At 57.5% G+C, this 14,765-nt stretch overlaps 1 long non-coding RNA gene across 4 annotated transcripts; it reads right to left on the reverse strand.

Moving 5' to 3' along the window:
* Nucleotides 1–4,850: 4,850 nt before the first annotated feature.
* LOC105612389 (uncharacterized) lies at nt 4,851–13,817 on the reverse strand. 4 transcript variants are annotated; one of them, XR_006059055.2, is made up of 4 exons: nt 11,673–13,817; nt 11,217–11,388; nt 10,319–10,769; nt 4,851–9,770 (listed from the first exon to the last, which is right to left on the reverse strand). It is a non-coding gene; the product is annotated as an uncharacterized LOC105612389 (long non-coding RNA). The 4 variants fall into 4 exon arrangements; XR_009600078.1 differs by having other exon boundaries at nt 4,851–9,158; nt 9,283–10,769; XR_009600079.1 differs by having other exon boundaries at nt 4,851–6,167; nt 6,834–10,769.
* Nucleotides 13,818–14,765: the final 948 nt, after the last annotated feature.

Here is a 14,765-nt window from a genome sequence, read left to right on the forward strand (position 1 = left end):
CTGGCCATAGGGTAGAGGCTGTGGGCCCCATAGCTGGGTGGGGACAGCCTGGGCTGTGGGCAGGCTGGGCCAGGGAGCAGAAAGGAGACACCTGCTGTGAGCCTGAGGGCCTGGGAAGCCTGCGACAGGTACGTCCCCAGCCCCCGGGGCCGGGCCAGGGCCGGGCTAAGGTTTCCTGATCTGGTGCCGAGGCTGGGCTGGGGCATCCCCAGCCTGGGCCAGCCCAGGGCCCGGCTCCCAGGGCACCGCAGAAATGTCCCTTTGTTGGCCGAACAAAGCAGCTTTGAGCCGGGCCCTTATCTCAGGTGCAGTGAGATGGGACTCCATCAAGCCAGGCGGGAGCCAGCCGGCCAGCTTGAACAGGGCCCACCCCTCCGCAGGAGGGGCAGGGCAGGGCAGCCGGAAGGGGCTGAGGGGTAGGGGGTGGGCTGCCTCGTGCTCTTCAGGGCCCGTGTGGGCTCACAAGGGATGGAGCAGGCCCATCAGATAAGGCCCAAGTAGAGAGGCAGGCATAGCAGGCAGACACACACACAGGCGTCGCAGGCAGACACACCAGGGCACACAGGCTGGCCTGGGATGAGGGTGCGGTGCCCCTCCGTGGCAGGGGCCCAGTGGTCGGGGGCTGCTCCCTGGCCTGTGCCTGGGTTCCTCTGAAGACAAAGCCCCTGACTCTGGGCAACTCAAGGGCAGGGCCAGGAAGTACGTCCTGCAGGGGTCCCTGCACCTGCCCGAACCAGCCCCCCAGGGTCCCAGGGAGCTCAAAGGCCCACCCAGGCGGCAAGGATGGGGCGGGATGCCAGCCAGAATGTGGCAGGGACGGGTCGGGTCAGGACAGCTCAGGTATGTGGCCAGCTGGGGCCCTGCCGTTGCCCTGGCCTCCGTTTCCCCATCTGCGCAGGGACCCCCAGGGCTCCAGGGAGACTCGGCCGCCCTGCCCTGCTGTCGAACACCCACCTCGGGCTGCCTCGGTGGGTGGGGGCCCCCAGGAGAGACCACAGTGGAGGACAGATGGGAAATGGGTGGGGTCGGTCAGCGGCAGAGCTCGCTGCCCACCCGCCCCCCGCACCCCCGACAGGCGGGCTGCGTCTCGGCGGCCTGACGCCCACGTGGCCTGCAGGGCACTGGACGCAGACGGGGGCATTCGGCCCCTTCTCTTCTCTCCCCTGTGTGTATTGAACAAATGAATGCGTGAAAGAGTGGATGAGAGTCAGAAAATAAGAGGAAACAGGCAGGCCCACCAGCCCAGGAATGCAGGGTGCCTCCAGCAGGAAGTTCTCTCATCAGGCCCAGAAGATGCAAGGCTTTTCCGGAAGACCGAGGGGTGAGGGCACTCGGGCTGGGTGCCCGCCCTCCCCTCCAAGGGCTGCAGGATGGCGGGAGGTGGGGGGCAGAGCATCCCGGCAGGTTGGAGGTGGGAATGGGGACGGGTGGGGGGTAAGGGGGTAGGGGGTAGTTTCCTGGCTCAGTGAAGGTGGGTCTGGGCAGACACCCTGCCCTCACCCTCCCTGACCCCTTGGGAGCTGCCTCGCCACCGAAAATTGTCCTGGTGGCTCAGAAGGACTGGGAATGGGCAAGACCACCAGCAGGCCCTGTCTAAACAGGCTTATCTCAGCGTGCTCTGTGGGGCGCAGGGGCTGCCCCCTCCCAGCTATTAGGCCCTAGTTGGAGCTGGGCCCTGGGAGGACCAGGGCTTTGCTGTACAGAGGAACCCTGCAGCCCCCAGCCCAAGCCCCTGGAGCTTGGCCAGGCTGAGCGAAGGCCAGCCGTGCCCCCTCCTTCCCCGCTCCCCCCACCACCACCCCTGGCCCCCCCCAGCATGTCCCTCCCCAGCCCAGGGTCAGAAAGCAGCCACTGAAGAGAACGGTCCCCTTCCCGCCTGCGAGCCTTCCCGCCTGTGAGCCGGGCCTCTCTGTTTCCTCTCCTCCCACTCCCCTTGACTTTCCCACAAACATCTCTGCGCATAAAAATAACTTCGTTGGGAATGACAGTCCCTGGCCGCCTCCTTCTGAGCCCCCCTGCCTGAGGGGGTCTCGCAGACAAGCCCGGCCCAGGATGGGGTCCCTGTGAACACTGGGCCGTCCGCAGCTGTCTTTAGAGAATTTCACCAACAGAAACAACCAGGCTGGGTTTGTTTATAAGTAACCAGTGTTTGGGGCTGTAAACGTGGGGGGGGGGGGGTACCAGGAGTCTCTGGGTTGGGGTTGGGGCAGCTTGTGATACTGTATACTTTGATGCAGGGAAAATGACTTCTGTCATTAAGACCATTTGCCAAGTCATTTAGAATCTTTATTTTATTGGTTGGGAAAACGGTCTTTGTACAAAACCTAGCCACTGCCCCCACCCCCCACCCCGGGAAGTAACGGTTCCCACGGGGCGGGGCCTTTGCAGCTGGGGGTGCTTGGGCTAAGCCCCCCGGGAGAGGTGGGCTCAGGGGTGCTTGTGGTTTTTCGGAGAACGTCCTCACCACATCACTAAGGACAGAGCCTGCCGGCCTAGGGGTGGGGCTGGCCAAGGGCCGGGAGCCTGACGCAGCGACCTGTGGCCCCCCGGGCCGCCCCCTGAGGCTCAGTGTCCCCGGGTCAGCGGGGGTCCCAGAGGAAGGCTGGCATCCAGGCTTGGCCCCGGAGTCCACGGTACTAACCGCATACCTACAGGGTCACACGGAGGGAAGAAGGATCCCCCTGCGGTCACTGGGTCCCCTCTGCCCGCTCTGCGTCACGACCTTGCGACCACCTCAGCCCCTCGCGGAGGCCCTCTGTTCCCATGCGGGTTCCCCTCGGGGTCTGGGACCATTTCTCTAGGTGCGTGCTGACGGGGCCCAGCTGTCTCTGAAGCCCGGGGACAGTTTTATGGGTCTTGGAGCCTCACGGCCCCATCGCCAATGCTGCCAGAGTCCCCGGCTTCCCACAGCCTCACAGCCCGGGGTCAGCGGGCCTCCGCTCGGGTGGGCTCGCTCGGCTTCTCTGCGTTAGTCTTGCCCTGCTGCGTGTCCGTCGTCCAGCAAATACCCGTGAAGTGCCTTTGGGAGCAGGGGGCTGCTGCCCGGACTTTTCTAGGTGCGGTGGGCAGGGGCTATTCTTCACGTGGTGAGGGGGCTTCTCACTATGGGGACTTCTCTCGTTACAGAGCGCGGGCTCAGGGCACGTGGGCTCAGGAGCTGTGGCTCCCGGGCTCCGGAACACAGACTCAGTAGCTGTAGCTCACGGGCTTGGCAGCTCTGGAGCCCGTGGGATCTTCCTGGATCAGGGACTGAACCCACGTCTTCTGCGTTGGCAGGCGGATTCTTCACCCCTGAACCGCCAGGGTGGCCCGAGGTGCGAGATGTTGTGCAAGATGCTGAGGCGTAGCAGCCTGATCTTCACATCCTTCTGCAAAGCACGTCTGTTAACCAGGTTTTTCTGAAAGGGTGAAGGTGGAAACACCCCAAATAAACAGCGAGATGTGGGGACCAATGCCGAGGGATCCTCAGTGTCCACACTGCTCAACTATGTGCAAAAGGATTTGAAAATCTTGGATGAAATGGGCAATCTTAACCAAAACTTGCACTAGAAAATATTGAAAATGTAAACAGACCAGTGATCAGAGAAGAAAGCAATCACATGACCCACCCACTTCCCGCCAAAGCACAGGTCACCAGCGGGATTCTGCCAGAGCGTCAGGAAGGAGAGGGCTCTAGCGCGGTTTCAACTGCTTCAGCCCATAAAGGAAGGCGGCGGGGGTGTGGGGGGGGGGGGGAGAAGGAAAAGAAAAGCTTCCAATTTTATTTTATAGGAACAGTATAATATGAATATCAAATGCAACTGTAAAATTGCCCTGAAATATATTAAAACTGTAGACAAATTTCACTTTTGAAAATCAAGGCAGAACTCCTAGGCAAGCAACAGCTGGCAGAACTTAGTAGTCCTAAAAAGACGTAGCGCCCCTTCTCCACCCCTAGCTGAGTCCTGGGAGCCAGGACTCCGGGGCACACCTCTGTACCCTCGTCCTCACCCTGCATGGACTTGCCCTCTGAGGCTGCAGGCGAGGCTGGGCAGGGACGGGGGTGGGAAGAGTCTCCACCTCGCTGCCTCCCTTTTTGCCCGGCCTCATCCCTCACCTGAGCATCTCTCTCCAGGCCCCTGTGTTCACGTGTCCCAGCCCTAAAGGCTGGAGCGCATACGGCCCTCAGGCTGTGCGGCCCCTGGCTATTTCCCCAATCCCTGCCCCCACCTCTATAAATGGTCCTTTTACAAAGTCTCTTCAAATTACCTCATCTGAGCACACCGCCTGTGTCCTTTTTGCACTCTGAATTATATCATTATACCTCAGCTTTTAATAGCTTAAAAGAAAAGCTATATCTCCACTGAGATCCAAAAAGGCATTTGACAAAATGCAACAATGTTCTGGATTTTAAAAAATCATAATGAAACAAGCTTCCCTGGTGGCCAGATGGTAAAGAATCCACCCGCAATGCAGAAGACCCAGGTTTGATCCCTGGTTTGGGAAGATCCCCTGGAGAAGGGAATGGCAGCCGGCTCCAGTATTCTTGCCTGGAGAATTCCATGGACAGAGGAGCCTGGTGGGCTACAGTCCACGGGGTTGCAGAGAGTCGGACGCAACTGAGCAACTAACACTTCCACTTTCAATAAAATAGGACTGGGTAAATATTTCCTTAACTTGATAAAATATCTGTCTTCACCTCAAAGCAACACCTTGCTTAATGTGAAGACTTTAAAAACACACGTATAAAAGTCAGAAATGGACAATGGGATCCACCAATATCTAACATTGTTCTAGAGGTACTGGCTAGTGAAGTTAGACAAGAGAAAGAAAAAAAGTTATGACTATAGGAAAAAGAGGAGATAAATGTATTACCATTTGCAGACAATTTTATTGACTATTTGAAAAACTGAACTCTTTCAAACAATTAAAGAATTCCTTATAGTGTCTGGAGCAAAATAAATACAGAAATCTCAATATCCTTCATGTACAAATATTAACACATTGGGTGATATATGAAAGACTCCCTATCAGTTCAGTTCAGTTCAGTCACTCAGTGGTGTCCAACTCTTTGCGACCTCATGGACTGCAGCACGCCAGGCCTCTCTGTCCATCATCAACTCCCAGAGTTTACCCAAACTCATGCCCACTGAGTCAGTGATGCCATCCAACCATCTCATCCTCTGTCATCCCCTTCTCCTCCTGCCTTCAATCTTTCTCTGCATTAGGGTCTTTTCAAATGAGTCAGCTCTTCGCATCAGGTGGCCAAAGTACTGGAATTTCAGCTTCAACATCAGTCCTTCCAATGAATATTCAGGACTGATCTCCTTTAGGATGGACTGGTTGGATCTCCTTGCAGTCCAAGGGACTCTCAGAGTCTTCTCCAACACTGCAGTTCAAAACCGTCAATTCTTCGGTGCTCAGCTTTCTTTATAGTCCAACTCTCACATCCATACATGACTACTGGAAAACCATAGCCTTGACTAGACGGACCTTTATTGGAAAAGTAGTGTCTATGCTTTTTAATATGCTATCTAGGAGAAGGCAATGGCAACCCACTCCAGTACTCTTGCTTGGAAAATCCCATGGATGGAGGAGCCTGGTAGGCTGCAGTTCATGGGGTTGCTAGGAGTCGGACACGACTGAGTGACTTCACTTTCACTTTTCACTTTCATGCATTGGAGAAGGAAATGGCAACCCACTCCAGTGTTCTTGCCTGGAGAATCCCAGGGACAGGGGAGCCTGGTGGGCTGCCGTCTATGGGGTCGCACAGAGTCAGACACGACTGAAGCGACTTAGCAGCAGCAGCAGCAGGTTGGTCATGATTTTCCTTCCAAGGAGGAAGCATCTTTTAATTTCATGGCTGCAGTCACCATCTGCAGTGATTTTGGAGCCCCTTCAAAATAAAGTCAGCCACTCTTTCCACTGTTTCCCCATCTATTTGCCATGAAGTGATGGGACTGGATACCATGATCTTTGTTTTCTGAATGTTGAGCTTTAAGCCAACTTTTTCACTCTCCTCTTTCACTTTCATCAAGAGTCTCTTTAGTTCTTCTTCACCTTCTGCCATAAGGGTGGTGTCATCTGCATATCTGAGGTTATTGATATTTCTGCCAGCAATCTTGATTCCAGCTTGTGCTTCATCCAGCCCAGAGTTTCTCATGATGTACTCTGCATATATAGGATTGCTGTAAAATTATAAAATATTTGGAAATCAATATGATATTCCAAATTCACATTAAGAAAGATTTAAAATGCTACTGAAGGACTTAAAGAAATATTTAAACATATGGAAAGACCTAACTTAAAATATAAAGACAATACCATAAAGAAATCAATTCTCCTTAACAAATCCATAAATATATTGATGTTTCACTTTCTGAAAAGCCAAATAAGATACATTTTTCAATTAAACAACCGAATTCTAAGTTTCATGTAGAAAACTAAACAAGCAAAAACAGCCAAGAAAATTCTGAAGAAGTATGTTTCAGGAAGAATTAGGTTTGGTTGCTATAACAGAAACCCATACTCAGAGGCTTATTCTGATGAGTGTTTATTTCTCTCTACGATAAAAGGAGCCCTTAGTGAGGCAGGCAGCGCTGGGCTGCCTGGCTGTGGCGGCGCCATGGTATCCAAGACACAGGATCCTTCCCTCTCTCTAGCTTTGTTGTGCGATTTTCTTTGCAAGTCTGTCTAGTGGTGCAAGATGGCTGCTGAATTCTAGCCATCACCTCAGATTCCAGGCAGCTGGGAGGAGAATGGAAGGAGTATTCCTTTACAGAGAAAGTCCTTGGAAGCACCAAACCTCACTTCTACTTTCCCCTCTAGAACCCCTGTCTTCCCCCGGTCTAGACCTGAATGCTGTGGCCACATTCTGCATTGCTGCTGGGAGGTGCATGTCCTCAGCGCTTTGCCGCCTCAAATACAACCAGGTCACAAAAGAGGAAAGGTGAAGGTTGCGGCTCCTGCATTCTCTGCAGGTGTAAGAAGAGGAAACTAGCCCCTGCAAGCGTCAAAACCATTAAAAGCTAGAACAGTTAAAACAGCAGGATGCTAGATGAATGGGATGCAACAGAACCTCAAACAGTTTCAAACACGAAAGAGAATTTAGCACGTGACAAACACAGAATTTCAAATCAGTGAGAAAAGATGGCTCATTCGAGACCCACCCATACCTGGGAAGCCATCTGGAAAGAAAAAAGAGAATAAGGTTGGAGCTATATCTCACACCTCGTACCAAAATAAATTCCAAACGAGTCAGAGATTTCGAAGGTGAAAACTGAAACCACAAAGTCTTAACAATAAATAGTAGAAATTTCTTTATAAACTTGAGATGAGAACTCCCTAAGCAGGATACAAAATACAAAAACACCCAAATACACACAAAGAACTGTTTTGATCATTTCAAATACACGAAATTAAAAAAAAAATACTCGAAATAAAATTTCTGCATAGCAAAAGCCACACAAAGCAACTTGGGGAAAATATTTGCAAATTGTGTCAAAGAGCTTGTTTCTATCATATGTAAAGAACTCTAACAAATCAATAACAGGGTCACAATGCAGTAGGGGATAAAATGAAAAAGCAAAGAGTAAGAACAGGAGTCTCGATACCCTTCCTTTTTCATGAAAGGAAAAAGCAAATGGCTCCTGAAGAGATGAAAGACACTCAGCCTCGCTCTTGGTGAGAGAAACGCAAGTGACGGCTGCACTGATGGCATGCGTGCCTCCCAGGCTGGCAGAGACTCTGATTACACGCTGGCATTGCTGTGAGAGTACAGGGGCTCGCACATATTTCTGTAGATTATTGGAAATGGTTACAGCCTCAGCAGGCAGGCGTTTGGCAAAATGCCTCAGAATTACAAACTCACGTCCTGCGACCCAGTGGTCCCACCTCTAGGAGGGCATCCTGCCCACAGTCACCTTGGGTACCAGGTCGTGGCAGCATGGTTCCTGAGCCAGCCAGAAAAAAACCTTGAATGCCCATTATAGGATGTGTTAATGTAAACCACATGGGAAAGCAAAGAGTAAGGAAAAAGGCCTTCCAGTTTTAATAAAAGGCCGTGTCTGCAGGCTGTATGTGATAAAAAGGAGGCCCAGTGGTATGTGGAACGGGTTTCCGATTGTGTCAGGGGACAGAGGGGCTGGCAGAGACGGGTGCACGAGACGTGCCTGCAGAACCTGGTCTGGGGAAGGCCCCACAGACACGGCACCTGCCGGCTCTCAAGACCGGCTGCGTGAGAGCCAGGGCGTGTGCGGAAAGCTTTCCTCGGCACAGTCTGGATCCTTGTTGGTTTCAGGACCAGGTGAATGTGAGTGAAGGAGGGGCTGGGGTGCTGCCAAAGCCTGGCCCCCTGTTTTGGATCTGGGTCGGGACTCTGGGAGTGTGGGGCGAGCTGTGGAAGGCTGGAGAGGTCGCTTATTCATTCATTAAACAGGCTGCTGATTGCAGAACTCAGTCCTGACCAAGCAGGCTCTTCCCTCTGGACTCAGACCTCAACAGCAGTGACACAGTGCTGTTGCAGCAGGGAGCAGGGGCACTGACAATCCCTGGGGCCCAGGGCCACACTGTGGACAGTCAGACCCTGAGGAGGGGGGCCTACCAGGCTGGGATTCCAAACAGAGGAAAGAGAATGCATAAGGCCCAGGCGAGAGGCCCAGTGAGCTGCCCTTTCCACCCAAGAAAGTCTCTGTGGAGGGGCTGGAAGGTCAGCCCACAGAAGGGGGAGGGCCGGGGTGGAGGACCCCCTCCCTGCGGGCTGCTGAGGGGGCAACTCCCCAGACTGCTTTCTGGGGACGCCTGGCCTGGGTTCATCAGCATCTCATTTGCATGGCCATTCATCCTCTAGGGCATTCCCAGCCACCCCAGAAGCCCTTTCCTGCCCTGGAGAAAGGGACCAGGCCGGGGTCCCCCCCAACCAGTGCCCCCCACACTGCCCTTCTCCAGAGGGAAGGACAATGGGGTGGGGAGGAGGCGGAGGCTAGGTCTGGCTGGGCAGCCAGGCTGGCGGGAACCATTGTGTGTGGGGCCCCGAGTGTTTGCATAGCAAGTGCCTTGGCTGCTGAATGGGGCACAGGCATCCCAAGAATGCTGCTTGAGCGCCGAGGGCCCAGGGTCTCCAGCTCTTGGCCAGCCAGGCACATCCTCGCCCAGCTTCCGAGTCCTTCTGTCACTCACACCTGGCAGGCACAGGGTGGACAAGGATGAGAGCCGCCAGGTTTTGGCACCCGCGGCAGTGACCCGGGCTCACCAGGCACAGCAGCTCAGCCTGCATACTGTACAACACCAGCGTACCCCACTCACCTGGGCGGCCCCAGCTGCCAGCAACCCTGCAGTCTCCCTGTTGGCCTCAGTGATAGCAGTAAAAGGGGACAGGCCATCCCTACCCTGAGAGGCCATCTGCTCTCAGCCCAAGGTGGCAAGGGGAGGTGTGGCAGAAGCGGGGGCGGGCAGAGGGAAGGAAATCCGCTAAGTCTGTGAGATGGGAGAGGCCCCTGTCCGATAGGCTGTGGCCCACGCAGGAACGTGAGGGGCTGCTGTGGGCCGTGTGGGGTCCCCCCTGCAGATGTGGAGTGACGGCGGGTAGTTCAGAAGCAGCCCCTCCCCGCTGTCTGGGAAGTGGGAGAGGTGGTTAGGGATGGGGTCTGCCTCCCAAGGAGCGGGAGGTGAGTGGGTTGGTACCCATCAGAGAAGACGCCGAGTCAGCACCCAGAAAGCACGGCCAGTCTGATCGGCACTATTCCCAGAGACAGGTCCGCGGTTTGTGCTTTCTGGGCGGGGGCGGGGTGTACCTGGGGGAGAGAGCAAGGGCAGAGGTTAAGAGGTGGGAACAGGCCTGGGGTGTGGCCAGGTGTAAGGAGGAGGGCTGTCGGAGACGTTGGTGATTGGGGAGGTTGGCACGGAGCGGACGGGTCACCGGGGATGGAGGCAAATGAGGCCAAGGGGCAGCCGGGAGGTGCGGCGGTCTGTCCCGTCTGCCCCAGCCCAGGGACGTGCTGTCCTGGGAGCAGCGGTTCAGTGGAAGCCGTGGACAGCCTGGGGGTGGCAGGGCACTGACCAGCCCTGAGCTGGCATCCACAGCCCGGCAAGGGGACACTGACAGTCAGCAGGCCAGCTGGGGCCAGGCCCCCTGGAGGCCCAACCTTGCAGGAGGGTGGCCCCCTCTGTCCCCTGCCACCCACTGGAGCCCCTGGGAGCTAGACAGGGTGGGTCAGAGGCTCGCGCCTGCTCCGAGGGGATTCAGCCCCACTCTGCCCCACATCTCCTGTGTGGTTTACGGCCAATGGCTTCCTGTTCCTAGCTTCAGCAGCCCATTCGTCAAATGGGAATGGCCACTGACCTCACCAGCCAGGGCTGAGTGAGAACTCCAACTGGCTCCATGGAGCTGGCCGAGGGGATTCCTGTCGGCATTGGAACAAGCCAGGAGAGCTCCCTGGTGGAGGCAGCACTGGGGGTGGGAACATGACCAGAGGCAGGCGGGCTGAGGTCCCCAGTGCTGGGAGGGCCACGTTCCCAAAGTGGGGATGAAGAACAGGCTCTGGGAGTGGCTGGGGCTTGCCAGGGACACAGAGGGAGGTTGGGAGGGAGGGAGGGAGCACTGGGCGGGCGGGCTCAGGAGCCTCTAGGGGAGGACAGCGGACGAGGCACCACAAGGCCAGGAATGGAGACGGGGGCCCCGACTGCCAGGCCTGTAGGTCTGGGCATTCGCAGGGCATCTCGTGTTGTGGGCCAAACCTGGGGGTCGGGGCTGGAAGGCTGGGCCGACGGCTGGAAACAGGGATCTTGTCCACCTGCAAACCCGGGAAGCGGCATCAGAAGAGCCTCAAGGGGCTGTAAGGAGCTGAGCTGGCTCCCAGCCTCGGGTCTCCCCAGGCCTCCAGTGAGGGGCCGGGGCACCTGGGTTCAGGGCAGAGAGAGGGCATCTCACCCTCCCACCCTGGGCAGCGGTGCTGGAGGCCTGTTCCCCCCATCTCAGGGTCCAAGTGCCAGACAGGTCTGCCAGCCAGCAGGTCCAGCTCAGCTCTGGTCCCTGGCGCAGGGCCCTGGCTCTGGCTGAAGGGGAGGCCTGGCTTGGGGTGAGGGGGGGAAGGGCTGGGAAGGGCAGGGCCTTCCTCACCTGGGGGCACAGTGCCAGCCCTTGCCCTGGGACTGGCGTCGTGCCAGTAGGGGTCAGCTACTTGGAGGGAGCACCCCTATCTGTCCACGCTTCGGGCTTCTGCAGTGGTGCTGAGACTCACATAACACAGAAGTGCGTGTCTGATCACTCAGTCCTGTCCAGCTGCTTGTGACCCCATAGACTGTAGCCCACCAGCTCCTCTGTCCATGGGATTCTCCAGGCGAGAATACCGGAGTGGGTAACCATTCCCTTCTCCAGGGCATCTTCCTGATCCAAGGATGAACCTGGGTCTCCTGCATTGCAGGCCGATTCTTTACCATCTGAGCCACACGGGGGTTCCCGACACACACGTAGCCAGTTTAAACTGGACCATTCAGTGGCATCTCACACGTCCTCAAGCGTCACCATGATCTAGCCCCAGAGCCTCCTTGTCGCCCCCGGAGGAGACCCCACCCCATGGGCATCACTCGTACCCTGCGCCCGCCCCGCCCTGGCAGAGTCGCTCTGCCTGCAGGATTTGCCGCCTGCAGGCTCTTCGCACCAACGGGAGCCTGTGGCACCTGCCTTCCTGTCTCACCTTCTTCACCGAGCACATGGCCCCGAGGACGTGCCAGGACTCCAGTCCCTTCCTTCCTCTTTCCTTCATTCATGTGTGCAAAGAGCAGCACTCAGCCTGGCCCCACGAGGAGGCCACGTGGCAGCCGCCCCTGTCACCTCAAAGCCCACGAGGAAAGCAGCGCTACTCCGATTTCCCGGTGAGAAGATGAGGCTGGGGGAAGATTAGGTGGGCTGACATCCCTCCCAGAGACCAGGCCCTGGGCTGCGCTTTTAGGGAGGGGCACAAAGAGGGGTGGGGCTTGGCACGAGGGCTGAGGGCAAAGGCCAGGAGGGGTTGGGTGGAAAGTCTGAAGTCAGACAGGGGCTTCCCCACTCCTGGGCTGGCTCCCCATCTGGGGTGTGAAGGGGATGAAAGAGCAGCAGGCACCCACAGGGAGCCAGCCTGGGCCCGTCCCGGTCCTGGCTCCTGGCAGAGAAAAGCAACACCCTCACTTAGCCTGGAAGCGATCCGCATCTCGTGTGAGCCTTGAGACGCTTGACGGTGAGAAGGCTGCCTTGTGGGCAGTGGGGTGCCGCTCACCATCCGCGTGGCCTTTCAGAGCCTGCTCACCTCCCTGTTGGGCTCCTGGGTCACTCTGAAATTAGGTCTTAAGCAGAAAGAGTGGGGAGTGCTCTGGGGAAATGTATGTGGCCCAGTGCCAGCCCGATGGTGGCAGGCCACGGGAGGCTTCCCCCCACCCCTCTGCGTGGCCCCGGGGGTCCTGGGGAGCCTGGTGAAGGCTCAGACCCTCTCCCCAGGAAAACCGGAAGCTCGAAATCCTGCATCAGACTCCAGGGTGTTCTGGGAACCGTGGAGAAACGTTGTGGCCGCTGCTGGGGTCATTAGATCCCATCCTGCCTTGCCTCTCTCCCCCCACGTGACTCAGGTTCTCCACTTTTGCACAGCGTTCCTCACCAGATGGTCAGATAACCCATTAGAGAAAGAAACAGTGGTGCCCGCTGGGATGCACGTGGGCTACCACCATCCATGGGCTCCCTGGCCAGAGTCCCAACCTAACCCTGGTTGCCCGAGGCCCTGCCCCTGAGGCTACTACGCCTGCCACCTGCAGGAGGAAGACCCGGCTGCAGAAACCTGGACACGAGAAGGTTAGGAGAGTGGCTGCAGCTGGCTGCTCTCCCGGGCATGCTGCCTGGCATGTGGGTCACAGGTTCCTCTGCTCCCTGGGACCCACTAGCCCTCAAGGGTCAGGTCCTTGTTGCCCCCGCCCTCCCATGAGTAGGACTGTGTCTCACCCCAGGGTCAGCATGTGACTTGGGTGGGGTGGGACCGTTCCCCGGTCAGACACCTGACCACTTACCCACCTCCTCCATTTGTCCGCTCTGTGCCCTGTGTCTGGCTGGGCTCCCTGCCCGCCAGGCACTGCCAACACCCGGGCCTGGAGCTCACACTTTCCCAGACGTCCGGGGGGCCCAGGCCCTTCCCCACACCCCCAGCCCAGGCCCTTCAGGGGCAGGGACACTGACCGCAGTCCATGTTCTCTTTAGGACCCCAGCAGGCTCCAGGAGAGGAAGCAGGGGCGGCCAGTAGAGGGTTCGACGGTGTCGGCCCCCAGCCAGTCTCCCTGGGAGAAGACCCCTCACTCCATGCATCCTAGTGGCCTGGGGCTCAGAGACCACCCCCCACCCCCACCAAGTGCCAGGTCCCAACTGTGAGAACAGGCCTCACACCAGGGGCGCCCATCCTCCGGACTCGCCCCCAGAGAGCCTCCCGCCCTACAGCTGCTGAGCTGGAGACAGAGCTTGCAGTCCCAGCCCCTGGGGGCCCCGGGGTCGGGGGTGGGTCTCCAAGTCCAGGGTTTTGTGAGAAGGTCCCCCCCCACTGCCCCCTGCATGGGCCACAAAGCAGAGCAGAGCGTGGCAAGAGCCCAAACCACGGCTTCCTACCACCTGGAACCAGGGCGGATGCCGGGGCCCCCGGAACGCTGGGTGCTCGAGGCTTCGTCCCCGCGGCCCAGAGACGCCGTCTGCCACCGCCTCCTCCTCCCATGGCGTAGGAACCGTTTCCCACGTTGTTGGAACTTCCCACAGGCCTGACTTCTAACAACTGCACATCATTCAATTAGACAGACCCGGATGGTTTCTCAGCCGGCCTCCGCGCACATCTGGGCCGCTTCCGGGTTCTGCCGCTTGTAAATAACACAGCCAGAGGAATCTCCCGCGCCGCTTCTCTGGGTTTCGCACTATTTCTTCAGGTTAAATTCCCAGAAGCAGAATCACTGGGTCAAAAATATGAACACTTTATGCTTGTTGCTACACACAGACGTCAGAATAAATCTGGGACCCTGTCTGGCACGGAGCCGGGACTCCATGCTGAGCCGGCCCCTGGGGCCAGGCTGCCCAGGAACCGGCCTCTCCCCGGCACATCCCCGGGGGCCAAGATGGGGGCCTGGGCTTCATCTGGGGTGTCGGGCGGGCACCAACCTCGGCCCACTCTGTGGGCTTCCTGAAATTCCCACGAGGGACCCTGGTGGCCTCCAAGCTGACTCAGCAGCTGGAGACGGGGACGGGGGTGTAGACACCAAGAAGTCATCACTTCCTGCCCATTTCAAACATTCTGTGAAGCCCTATGACCCAGCCCTTTCCCTTCCCGCTGGGCCTCCAGCCCCCTGGATTTTCCTGTTTACTGCACCCCAGAGGCTGGCCTTGACCTGGCTTCTCTCCTCTGGGGCTGCTTCCCGAAAGGACTGTCCGATTCCATCTTCGGCCAAGGCCGGCAGGTCCAGGGCAGACAGGCTGGCCCGAGGGTTGACACCCCACAGCTGGGACTGACGCCAGGCCATGCTGTCCCCAACCTATGCAGCCAAGCAGGGCCCTGCTGTGGGCTTGGGGCTCCAGAGCTGTGGCGGTCTGTCTGGCTGCCCATGGCCTCCAAGGCTGTGACCCTGGAAGGTCAAAACCGAGCTCTGGGGTCACACAGTGCTCAGCTTGGTGCATACAGGGAAGGTTAGGGTTAACCCTCACCCAGTGTGACTGTAACCTAGGAGCTCAGCGCCTCAGCGCGTTGACCCCCCCGTCTTTTTACTGAGGAAGGGCCCAGCCCGAGGGACAGCGC

Source organism: Ovis aries, chromosome 3 (genome assembly GCF_016772045.2).
Source record: "Ovis aries strain OAR_USU_Benz2616 breed Rambouillet chromosome 3, ARS-UI_Ramb_v3.0, whole genome shotgun sequence".
Lineage (NCBI taxonomy): Eukaryota > Metazoa > Chordata > Mammalia > Artiodactyla > Bovidae > Ovis > Ovis aries.